This window comes from Idiotropiscis lumnitzeri, chromosome 9 (genome assembly GCF_059441095.1).
Source record: "Idiotropiscis lumnitzeri isolate Australia: NSW breed Sydney's pygmy pipehorse chromosome 9, RoL_Ilum_1.0, whole genome shotgun sequence".
Taxonomy (NCBI): Eukaryota; Metazoa; Chordata; class Actinopteri; order Syngnathiformes; family Syngnathidae; genus Idiotropiscis; species Idiotropiscis lumnitzeri.
In genome coordinates this window covers 1,872,837-1,886,258 of record NC_142399.1, presented here as the reverse complement: position 1 = coordinate 1,886,258, position 13,422 = coordinate 1,872,837, and the positions used below count along the sequence as shown (strand labels likewise).

Here is a 13,422-nt window from a genome sequence, read left to right as displayed (position 1 = left end):
TAAATACCGGAGAATACAAAAAGAAGAAAAAGTGACATTTTTTTAAAAATAAAATAACACAAATCGCCCTGCAATGTCTTAGCCTTTATGCATTACTATACCGCACTTTTTACGTTCACCATGGTTACCGTAAGCCCAACCTTAGCTAGCCGAAAAATTTGTGTTGCACTTGATCCACTCAAAGGCGCATCGCATAAGTGCACACAAAGTACACCACAACACGGAAGCCTCGCAGTGAGGCAGTCGCAAACCAGAACTTCAAAGTTAAAGTAAATAGGGATATGGACAATCACGTGGTTAGATTCTCATCGATGAAATCTCATCTAATCAGGATGAAATTTATCACTAGGATCTCGTTAGTATATACTTTGTTCCCTTATATTGGGATGGAATTTTGGATCTAGATGAAACTTAACCTCCTCTTAGCTAGTAAGATTCCATGATACCTGGTCCTCAAATAACGGTTTCGCAGGTGAAATATTCCAATCTTGGCAGAGGTCTGCACACTTTGAGCACTTGTGTTAACTATGCATAATCCTGCACACAAAATTTGAATTCCTTTACTGTCAGCGCATCCCGTAACGCCGATACCTTTTGCATCTTTTTCTTTTTCTCCAGCACAGAGTGAATTACAACTCAATACAATATAGAATCCAACAAGGCATGTCAGAAGGCCGTGAGAACTGTCCATGTGGGCTTTAAGAAAATCTCTCCAGTCTGGAGACCAAAACAAGAGGAGCAAAGTTATCTTGACATGACAAGTTTGTGCTTTGAATGAGCACTGGTATCAGGCAAAATGGCCAAAAGGAAAATAACATTCACTCTTCCAAACAACATTTCGGAGGGAAAGTTTCTAGGCTGCTTATGCATCTCGTTATGAACTAAACTAATGAGGCTGCGGCCTGAGGATATGTGTAGAGATCCCAGAATAGACTCTAAAATTAAAGGAACTGGACCTACAAAGTTGATCATTCTGTCGGCTGAACAACGGTGATGCCCTGATTGAGACGGCTCCTTCCAGTCTAATCATGTCATGATTGTGCTACCCAAAACATTCCACTGACAGTCATTAAGGTGACAGTCAACCACATAGCACAGGTGTGGCGCAAAAATTGCGACTGCATTCTGTCAATGTTTGTTTCAAGGATGCCCAAAGTCATTTCGTCTTCATCTTATTAAAAATACACCACAGGCAACGAGGCTCGTACACACGTTCCAGTTTTGTTGCTCGGAAGTCATGGCGTGGCTAAAAAGTCAGAACACTGATTAAACCTGAAGCACAAGAGTACTCCAACATTTTTCATCTTAGTCGTGACCTCCCAGCTGACTGAGAAATACTGGCCGCTCCGAGAGGACTGCCATTCGAATGTGAAGAGAAGCAAGGTAAATGGATTGGACGGGGCAGCAAAACAAAGGAAATATTTGACCACCGTTGCATCAGGTCAATTCCACCTGCATTTGTCATAATTGCACCTCATTTCACTCTTATCAACACACTTCAGAGGGCGGTAAGAATCCAATGATTATGCGTATAAGAGTAGCGCCAATGAGATGGACCTGCCTGTTGACTGCAACCCATCGTTGAAAATACACCAAAGCTGGAATGGTGCTGACCTGATGGCTCATCTGCAAGTTAAAATAGCCCCTGCGCGCCATGAGCCGCATCATATTCATGTGCAAACAGGCAGGGACAAACAGCAGGTGCCAAGGCAATACCCCCCCCCCTTTCCGAACTGCTCTTTTATCCTGTTAAGCACTTAGCCTATTCAAAAATGACACAAAGACACACAGCTCGCTTTAAGTGGCAGATCAAGCCATCCATGTGTCACATAGGTACATCAGAATGTAAACGGTAGACCGCGGCCGCGTCAACGACAATCTCAGGCAGCGGATCTGACTTTCAGGAATCAGTTGCCACGGCAGCCTGTGTGGCGAGGGAAGCGGTTGCGCTCATGTCGGTGCATGAACAGAGAGCTGATGTGGGGAGATCAATACAGGCGGAAACTGCTGAGGCCAGCAATCTCGTGCTGCTCTCCACAAAACCTGTCTGACAAAGAGAGGCGGGAAAGGCAGCAGCCAACCTGGATGACACCGGGCTATGACTAAGTTGCAAAGACTGCATAGTGAACTTAAAGTTGCTCACCATATACAACATCGGATTGTAATGAGATGCATAATTTTACAACAGAGGCTTGAGTTTATACAGAGTTGAGTCGCACCCTGCTCACAGCCACCAACTAAACCAGTCGGCACAAACCAGTTACACTTCTTGGTACACAAAGGTGTGCCGCAAAAGCCCAATGGCTGTTATTTGAAACCCTCTGTGATGTTTTTGACTAACCTGCGACTCAAAAGCTGAATTACACGAAGGCAAATAGGTGACTTACATACACGAGTAATGCATCTCTATGTGCAGTAAAACAATCAAAGGGAGTCCTCATCTAACAATACGATTTTATTTTAAGAAAATACGACGTGGATTCTAACAATCTAAGGAGTGCTTGTGGTGAGAGTGAGTTAAAAAAAAAAATAAACACACGCTCATATTGTACAAAGAAGCAGTTGTTTTGTCTTTTTCTTTTTTTCCTCCCGTCATGTTGCTAATCTCTCAGTATTCACCTCACAGTTACTGATGACCAGGAGGGAAGGAAACACCTCCTGCCTGTGGAGGAAGTCCATTTTCAGCGAGCACTCACACTTGGGCCAGCTCGACACCAAAAGAGAGAACTAGCTCAACGAGAGGCCAAACGTTTACACAATGCTAGCAAACATTCAAGCCCGTAAATGACACACAGGCAAATAAACGTAACACAGGAAAGATGTAGTTGGGCACAGGCATTGACTTTATAGTTTCAAACTGCACTTTGACTCTAATCAGAGCTTACGTTTTCCAAAGTACAGAGCTGCCTCCCAGCAAACACTGAAACCTTATCTGGGGGGGGGGGGTCATGCACCCGTCTCGTCTAGAAAGCCTCCTCCCACCACAACCTCATACACTTCCAAATAGCACAAACAGCAAGCATGCGATTTTCTTTTGGGCCGTTCTCAGCTTGGGGTTGCATATCCTTCTAAAAATTCAAGGCTTTAACACAAGTGTTTGCTATCTATGTTTACAACATGTTTGCATGTTTTGCTTTCAAGAATGAGACTGAAGGTTACTCAAAGCACCGGTAAATCATTGCAATAAAAGAAAACTTGAAGACAATCGGCATTGCCTTGCTTGTATAATGAAAATAAAAACTGTTGATGCAGCAGTCAAGCACAACATCTTGTTTTGGACGCCATTGACTTGTGGTAAGACAAATTGCAACGAAATCAGAACAATGCTTTGGAAATATTGACAGATTTTGTTTGAAACCATTGACGAATCTACCCATCTTATTCCATTGCTTTGCATTTTCCTAACACCGAGTTCATATTCAAAAGTGCTCGAAGAAGCACACAACCGTACTTGCACAAAAGCTCACAAGTTGTGCTTGTGTCTAGTCGTAGCGCTGTCAATTAAATAAACCCTGTTAATTATATCAAGGGTGATGAGACAAAGAGCCTTTGTGTTTCCCCTCTTCCCTACTATTCAATCAAGGAAACGGTCACATCGCTGTCGTCGGTGAGGCGTGTCCTAATCAGCAGCGTCTTGCTTCCACCAGTCAGGAAGAAGCGAGAGTGGAGGAGGAGGTTCGACTCACAATCAAGTTACATGAGCATAACCAATGCACGCAATCTGTTAAACGGTGGCTTGGAAAGATTTGGCAACACACTTTTCTGGATGCTGCCTCTCGTCTTCTAACACCAAAGTCAGCTGGTGTGATGTTGAATGATCGCAGAAAGACGTGACCGGTCAATTTAACATTACAGCACGACCATTCAAATCTTGAACTTTAATCCTTTCGTCAATTAGGACACATCATAATTAACTAGAATATTGCTGCTTCAAAGGAATCTTGAATGTCATTATTTTTATTTTTCATTGTGAAATAATTTGGGTAATCAATGACGTAATTGACTTGATTTTTTAATTTTGAATTGAGCAGTTAATTGCAGGTTAAACCCAGAGACGTGAAAAAATGAATGTGAGACAATATAACAGGGGAGTTGTAGGGCTGCAACTATTGAATGTTCCACTGAAAATTCTATTGAAAATCAAATATTTGCATAAAATTGGGGTTGACACTATTGAATATTTTTAGACAACGCAAAGAAAAAGCTAAACATGGCCTGAGTTAATCAAATGATGCTCGCTGAACTGAGCTCTCGTGAGGAACGCTGGCATCCTGCATGATGGCAGTTTCATCTCTGAAGATTAAGAAGGCGACTTTAGAGGGATATTTTCCCAATAATTTGATTTCAATTCACAGTCGACCAACCGGCAGTCTGTCGCACACACAAATACTTTGAAGTTGAGCTCGATTCCTCTCATGACTGTTTTCGGCCGATGCCGACAATGATAAAAATTTACTGCCAAAAAAACTTTGTGTGTTGTGTCAACAGCAAAGACGATAGCCAAGAAGAGAACTGAAACTTGAAACTTAAAATAAAATAAAAAAGGGACACAGAAAACGAGCATACCTTTAAATTATTTCACTTACGCTTTTTAAACCAAGAATGGCTTCATCTATTTATTCAATTTCAAGCAGTCAAATTGTTGCAAATTACGGTGCATTCACAAAAACAAATTTTAAGAACTAGAATAGTTATTTCCCTCTTGAGGCAATTTATTAAAGGTCTCAACTATAAACTCCATTTGTGTACTCCACAATATAGACATGGGTAAGCCACCAGAATTTGAAGTACCTGTTTTTGTAACAAATCCAAAACTCTAGTCAGCCCCACGCCTACAAAGCACATGGTGGATTTTAGACGCAACCTTCCTTACTTGGGGTCAGAGTACACAATACTGTGATAAGACTGATTACATGGCCACGCCACCATTTTGAACTGCAGTTCCTGTGTCACGTTAGCCGCAATGGGAACAACAAATCCAGTTTTGGGTTAGTGTTTATTTCCCCAATTGCTATTTTGGAAATACTGAAATTCAGCTCACTCATAAATAACATGTGCATTTTGAAAATAAGAGTTGGTCACATTTCTTCACTGTTAGCACTCATCCCGAAGGCGCATTTGCATCACTGATAGATAGAAATGGAATTGGACCGAAACCAATAAGTATTCAAAGTCGTAAAAATTAAGTGTGGTTTTCATAAAGGTTCCAGAGGAGATATGTTTGTTACCGCTGAATTGAGTAGTGTTCTGTTAGAGTAAAAAAAAAAAAAAATCCCAACAACGAGTGCTCTGTTACAGCACAGTCGAAACACAAATACAAGTAGAAAATGTGACTCTCCATAATCCAATCCAATTCAGCTCGAAATCAGTACACTCTGGACTTTGCCCTAATCGAATGAACTGCGTTCAGAAAGTGGACCCATACCCCAATTTGGGACAATAAGACACACCAGCAAAATGATGCAGTTGGGTATTTCAGAATCTCAACAACTTCTTGCTTGAATGACTGGTCACAACCATGATCGCCAACTTGCCTTTTTCCAGTTTGTGACATTTTATTTCTGAGATACTTCATAACCTTACTAACAACATCGCCCTGATGTGTACACAGACTAAAATGTACTGCCAGACAGCATCATTCAATAAATTGGAGCACTCAGGGCAGCTACAATAAAAATACCGGTTGTGCACTGACACTTGATCTGCGTAAGAAAATCATAAAATCATTTCACGTGATTTCATTGAAAGTAAACTGCCAAGAAAGCACATAACTGAATGCTCAATAGCAGCACAAACAGACCATTATTATTATTATTATGTATACCTTTGACCTAGGTCATGAAGAGGCCAATCATCAATCGATAATAATGACACACACGCAGTCAGCGTATTAATTACAAAAGGAGATTATTTTTTAACTGCTACTAATATCCCAGAGTGTAAACTGTACTATGACAATAAGACAACTTCAAAACCCCCACTCTTTTATGTCAGTCATCACTTTGAAGAAACCAAAGTCTTTCCATAGCCCAGGGTAACCCCTTATTTGTATTCATTTGAGGAGATGCTTCAGTTTTGTCATTGCAGTGCTAGCACATGAAATGAGTGGTTTTTTCATTAACTCATTAAAATGTGTGATATAAAAAGTAAAAAAAAACTAACTAACTTTTTTTTCTGTTTCTAAGAAAGTACCGTACATTGTAAAATGCATTAATTCGTCCATCTTGTTTTTAATTTTTAAAAAGCTGATTGCAATTACGGTACCTGATCGAATCTCTTTTTACATTTACCTTATCCATCGGCAAAGCACAAGCTCAACAAATAAACACAATTACGTTCAATATACATGTTTCTAGCTAACCAAATGTGAGCAGGCTTACATTTCAATACATTTTAACAGTTGACAAGTATCATGAGCAAATGTTTGGAAAACATCAATGGGCTATTAACATCTAACACAGCCTATTTTTTTTGGGGCAAACTTTTAGTTTCCTTTCAATGTTAAGTATTTCTAACTCTCAGAAACCATTCCAACTACAGCAGCCTCGACTTAAAGAATGAATAAAATGGTGCTCATGTTACAAGTAACAGGGCTTCACCAATATTACAGCCATTGAGCATCAGCAAAAAAAACATTGCGGAGTCCTATTTATAGTAACGAATGTCAGTAAAGTTAGCAGGCTCTCGGCTATTCTGGGGGGCAAGAGTACTAACCCTGCAAAGGCCTCTGTACATAAAGACGTGGAATACATGCAAGGACTACAAACAACAATGAAGACAACAGATGGTTGTGACCATAGAAACACTGGCTATAAAGTAATGGCAGATTGATAACATCTGCTTTTTTCATTTACCTCTCTCTCTTTGTTTTACATTCTATTTATCACAAGGTCTTTAACAAATGCCAAACTAGGCTTAAGTAAATCAATCCGAAAACCACATCACAACATTTTTTTTCTTCCAAACATGGAAAAACTAATACACCACAGGAAGGAAATTAATGAGGGTTCCAGCTAGTATGGTGAATAAAATACATAATATTAATGCAAAGTGATTATGTTGTAACGGTATTTGTTTAATGGCATTCTCAATAACAGCAGTCTCTTCGGAGCGGCATAAAAACATAATTTCTGCATTTAGACACTGGTTATAGAAAACTCAGTAAATGGGACAACCTTGTGACAACACATTACATCATGTGCTCAATGTAACCTCACATTCTTTGGTCCTCTCGAAATTTACCGCTGCATCTATTTTTCTTGTACAGATTTGACACACACAAAAATATAGACCAATGTAGCACTTCTGTCCATTTGAATCGCTGCGAATTTAAAGTTGGTTGCGAAAATGAACAGCTAGCAAAGAAAACAAAATACGCTTGGTGGCCAATATGATAAAAGGGGGATGAATCACCGCGACAGTCACACACAACGTGGAACATGAAGTTACGCGCAGTGACGTGTACTATTGCACAATACTTCCCGACAAACCGGACTCGTTACCGAGTAACTTACCACCGCTCAACAACCATTCGGTCAGATTTACGAGCACTCAATGCGTTACGTCCCATGCGTTAGCTCACCCAGTTCAGCAGCCACGAAGCGAAGTAGCCTTAGCAGCCGCTCGGTAGGTCAGTGAGGGTAAATCTAGCGTTAGCATTGTACAACTTTAAGCACTCTATCGATTTTATGTCGATAAACGAGACACCGCCAAGAATAAACTATGTTATGTGCTTGGTCATGTGATTATTCGAGTTTGGAAAACAGAGGGGGAAGTAACGTTAGCTAGCTGCCACATGCTGTCGCTTATTGTGCCATGCTGGCCGCTGTGAGCAAAGTCACTTGACCACGTTTACTTTTAGCTCGTTCCGAAACACACGCCTCGCAAACATGATCCAAAACGCACACGGACTTAAAACAACAGGGGGGAAGGGGGAGGATGGTGGCATACTCACAATCATGTACGTCGTGTCTCGGTGCGGTGTGTTTAAAGACGCGACAGTGCGCAGTTTATTCGGATGTCTGCCTCGCACAATGTCAGAGATCAGATCAGCAGCTGCTTCCTCCATGCACGCAGCGCGCGGATCGCACAGCGCACAGCAACGCTACCAAACCCCTAGCCGTCGTCATGGCAACACCGCCACTCCAGCCAATCACAGCCCCTCCCCTCCTATCTCCCCTGGCAACTGCCGCAGCGAAGGGGCTCCACGAGAGCGCACGCTATCCTATTTTGCATCGCCAAATGGGCTTTCACTTTTTTTTGTAATCTCCCTCTAGCGTAGCAAAATAGATTTAAACATAGAGATCTATTTATTCTTTTAATAATGCACGAAATATGGTGACGTAGACGCCGGAAGGACTGTTAGAGGGCGTTTCAACTGAATGTTGTTTCGGCTAAACACAAACACCTCGGGGCGGGGAGAGGATGTGTCACCACACCCACCACCGAGGACCCTCAACAGGGCCCCACCTAAAGTAAACCGTGGTACTCAGAAGCTAACCAGACCAGCAAACACACTCACTGATCACATGCTGTGTGCTACAAAAAATCTTTTACAGTCAACCTCCTATTTATTGTATGATTTTAAGTGTGCATGGTAAATGAGTTGTAATTTATACTTGATGGACATTGGGTTGTATAATCTAATGAGTCTCAGTTGGTGGGGTAGATTTGTACCCCAAAAGTTGGTTGTGTTCTTGTGGATACACAATACCATGCATGTACATTCCTTGATGGTGTATTTTGTTATCTAACAATTATTTGGACAGGTATGCGTCTCACGTCATAATAATACTTTGCAGTTTATGGCCCTCCCCAACTCGTGCTCAGCACTAGAGGTGAAGTATTTCATTTATAGATTTATTTTGTGCATCAATGTTTAATTTGACTTTTTTCAGTTTTATACAATATGTAAACATGGCCCTCCTCAGTTTCTTAAAGGTGCTTGGAAATGTGACATGACTTAGACTTTACTCTTCTCACACAAATCTTATTGTGTTCTACAGAGGGACAATCCTAATTTGCCCAAGTGTGGCCCTATCATAAAGCCCCAAATTCACACAATTTAAACATTCCCCTTGATGCCTGTCTGAATGACTTGATGTTCCTCACTCAAGTCCATATTTATGTCCCCTACCAAAAGTCAGTTCTTGAGCCCCCAAATAACCACATTTGACGCACCTCTCAGACAGTTAACCAGATATGCCAATTATATTTTTCTTATTGCTCACGACATGCATCTACTGCAAGTATAAAAGTATAAATATGCAAACACCTTTACACCACAATATTGAAATGTTAGACTAAACAAGAGGCAGAAAAGAGCAGTTTTTTTTTAATCTCTACTTGGCTATCTGTGGAGTGCAGCTTTACTGGCTGAAAGCGACATCACACCAAACTGTAACTTTCACATACTGGTGATACAGTACTCAACCTATTTCATAAGCGCACATAAGTACCTCTCTGTGGTCTGATCTAATAGGTTCCCTGTGTGCCTTTATTGTGCATGAGCCCACATACCTGTCACGCAGTCACGGAGTACGCACTGTCTGTCGTTGATGCACACATTTGCTTTGGCCTGGTTTTAACTTGACAAACGGGTTTTGTGGTGCTTGTTGTATGCCACGGCAAATACTTGGCTTGTAATCTTTATCTTTCATCAGACCTGTCATTCAAATAATTTTTGATGGCTTGTGTGTGCGAAACAGGTACAAAATACGAAGAAATAATGTGAGAAAGGAAGAGATGGTTGCGGTGAGCATTTTCATTGTCATGTTATATTCATTCATGTTTTTAAGGCCTATGCTGACATCATTTTCTTGCGCAACAAAGCTATTCTTAGGGACAGCAAGCTGCGTAGACCGTGTCCCATTTTCCCTCCCGGCGTCACTGTCAGGGATGAAGTTGCAAAGCTAGCGAGGGAGAGAGAGGAGAAGCATTAATCACCAGGGAAACTGTTGATAGAGGATGCCTTGAAAAGACAGGACCATTAGCCAATGTGCCTAAAATGGTGCTAATCTGATTATTAAACGGTGAGGCTAAAACAACATGCCCCACTGACTACCATCAGAAATGTTGAACATGGTGGAGCATATATCCACGCTTGTATAACACACACACGGCACTCAGGGTGCTATTGGGGAAAAAAAAACACTTTTATGTGAAACATCTTAAAGTTATGTGTTAACCTGACAACAGTGGAACACAAGTAAGAGTAAACATGTCGTTGGGATAAAAAGGAGTAAGGCGAAGTAGGGCAGGATTACAGACTTTGAGTGTGAGGCAGTAAAAGTGAGGGGATGAACAATGAGGAATCTATGCCATCCTGTGGAGTAGTGACTGAGCATGAATGAGGGCGCGGTGTGCACTTTGCAAGCCGGCCTATGGTGGCAGAGTGGTCAGGAGCCCCGCTGCTTTAATGGTCCATAAATCTGTGTGGGCTGGCTGCTCTGATGCTGCCCCAGTGAGACCCTCTCAGGCGGAAAATGAATCAGACCATTTTTACGGAGCGCCAAGTGTTGAGCCTCTTGCCCTCCCTTACTGCCAGCGAGGCGATAAGAGGCGCTGCACACACGCGCTACTCAATTTCAGCCAGTCTGGAGCTCATAAAACTGTCTTGCAGTGACAAACCTTGTTTGTATACTACACTATATTCCCTCTGTCCTCTTCCCTTTGTTGCACGCTCTCTATTTTCTTCCCCCCCCTCTCCTTTTAGCAAGCTTTGGACTGGGGAACACAGGTGTTGACACTTTGCTGACCAGCCAGCCCAATTTAATTTATTATAGACCCCTTGCCCGACATCAAGGTGCAACGGAGGGCAGCTGGCAAATACAGGTTATTACAAAAAACAATAATTCAAGGCATAGCACTCGCAGCATTTAAACATGTTGAGTATGAGTGGGAGAACAGGATACTCAAGAACACCTGGCTTTTTTTTACCAAAGGGGGCGTCCTTACAGTGCACACCCACAAAATATGATGGCTCGGTTTAGCATTGGCGCCAATTCCCTTTGATTCTTTGATGCTTTTACGTAGGTATTGAGCCTAGATGGATTTTTGTTTTGCAATAATAGAATGTATAACTATAGTGTTTCAGTGGAGCGCAGATAACCGCAACAGTCCAAAATAGTTGGTTCTGGTTGATAGCGGAGCTATTATTGAAGGTGGACAGTGATGACGCCACAGTGACTGAATTATAGTGAGCTTTTTCTTCTACTTCAATGTTGTACATTATGGATTCTTCCATGAGCCATGCAGTAGAAATATATTGTTCCAACTTCCTACAATGTCAAAATAAAAGGTGTTCATCCATCCATTTTCTTCTGCTTACGTGAGGTTGTGTTGCAGAGGGCAGCAGCATAAGCAGGTAAGCCCGGACTTTCCTCTCCCCAGCCACTTCGTCCAGCTATTTTGGGGGGATCCCGTGGCATTCCCCGTCATGCCTGGTGGGTCTCTCCTGCATGTCCAGGGTGCCCCCCGTGTCCCCATGCCATGACACGCCCGAAACACTTCACCAGGGGAGGTGTTGTGTTAGGAGGCATCCTAACCAGATACCCGAGCCCCCTCTTCTTGATGTGGTGGCAGAACGGCTTGACTCCAAGCCCCTTCCAGGTGACCGGTCTTCTTACCCAATCTTTAAGAGAGAATTCGGACACCCTATGGAGGTAACTATTTCGGCGCTTACATCCGGAATCGTTTTCTTTCAGTCAGGGCCCACAGCTTGTGACCAAGGAAGGTAAATCGACCAGTAAATTGAGAGCTTCACCTTTCAGCTCAGCTCCTTCTTCATCTCAACAGACGATTACAGAGTCTGCATCACTGCAGATGCTGCGCCGATCCGCCTGTCGATCTCCCGCTCCAGTCTCCCCTCATTTGGGAGCAGGATAGCCCAAGAAACTTGAACTGCTCCACTTGTGGCAGGAGATCTTCCTCGACCCGGAGAGTGCACGCCACCCTTTTCCAACAGAGTAGCAGGCCTTAGATTTGGAACTGAACGGCCCATATCAAGGGGTCGGGTACCCCATACGACCTGAGCACCCTCCTGAGAGCCCCCCTAGGCACACCTCGTACAAGTCCACAAAGCACACGTAGACTGGCTGGGCGAACTCCCATTCACCCTCAAGGACCCTCCTGAGGGTGAAGAGCTGGTTTACTGTTTCACAACCAGAACAAAAACCTCACTGCTCCTCTTGAATCTGAGATACAATTTCTTGATAAAACCTCCGCTCCAGAATTCCTTATCTAAATTGTTTTAAACCAATAAAGCTAGTTCTGACCAACAATTTTTAAAAAGAAGGCCGGAGGGTCGAGGCCGGAAGGCTACACAGATCGCGGCCAGAGGGCGGGGGACTGACCGACAAAAAAAGGGTCAAGTGCCCAGCTCTGGTAATGACGTTGCCAGATAAGTATTGTGTCTGTACACGTAATAGTACTTGCATTCAACTCAGGATGAGACGCCCCCCCGCCTCCCAATAATTGTAAAGCTGCCAGATCCTGCTTGCTGTAGTCCAGATGTTGTTAAAATAGCGTCAAAGCTCTTTTTATTTCCGAAAAAAATCGATACTCATTCTATACTTGCAGGCTAAGCTTGATCTTTGCTGTGAATGTAGTGTAAATGTTACCCTACCCGCCCACTAACTGTGAGCAGAGAGAGCCGGGCGTGGTCTACTTGTTTCAAATGCAACACTTGCTTTGTTCTTCAGGTTTCTTTCCCCGGAGGTTCTCCCGGCTTTTGCCTGCAGTCGTCCTCGGTTGAAGAGGATGTTTGCCTACAGAAGCCTTTGTTTGACAATCCTTTCTGTTAACTCACTTTTATGAATTGTGTCAGCACTTGCTGATTGTCTGTTATCTGTCAGCAGATAAGTGCCTCCTTTCAGGCGCCGGCAATAAAATGCTCAATGTGGAGAGCGGAGGAATGGTCTTTTCAATAGTCAAACAAATATCCTGTAATTCTGTATCGATTCTATTTATTCAGGTTGCAGCGGGAACATGCTGTATGATCAGGCCCGAGTGTCAGTTTGTTCCTTTGGAGGATAAAGCACGTCATCATTGGGGAGAGTAAATTAAATTTAACAAGGGCTTAATTAAAAACAAACTGAACAGTTAAATGACCTTTAACTAGATTTTGATTATATGCGCCATTTTACTGTTTACCTGATAATTGGTTAACTGGAAAGCTCTTCAAATAGAGACATCAATCATGCAACAATCTTATAAAAGAAGCCGACAACAGGACCAATAACGCATTTTTTTCTGAAAGGCGAAAGATGGTGTGTCTAGACTGATGTGCATAACAGTTCATAAAATTATTCAGCACATTTTATGAGACTATTTTTCTTGAGTATTCTTCTCGCTAACCGTAGAGGACATTAAACGAGCCAAATATGTAACGTGGCCATTATTATTAGAGAAAAACAAAAAGGT

General features: G+C 42.4%; 1 protein-coding gene across 4 annotated transcripts in view; it reads right to left on the bottom strand.

Annotated features, from left to right (window-relative positions):
• The window catches only part of foxn2a (forkhead box N2a), a 30,286-nt gene that overhangs the window by 9,860 nt on the left and 7,004 nt on the right, over positions 1-13,422 (bottom strand). For 2 of the 4 annotated variants that reach the window (XM_088303985.1, XM_088303988.1), the window contains exon 1: positions 7,955-8,126. The exons of the other annotated variants lie outside the window; for them this stretch is intronic. The gene's annotated coding sequence lies outside the window, so the exon portion shown is untranslated. Of the gene's footprint in view, positions 1-7,954; positions 8,127-13,422 lie in introns of those variants that run through there. 4 annotated transcript variants of the gene reach the window in all.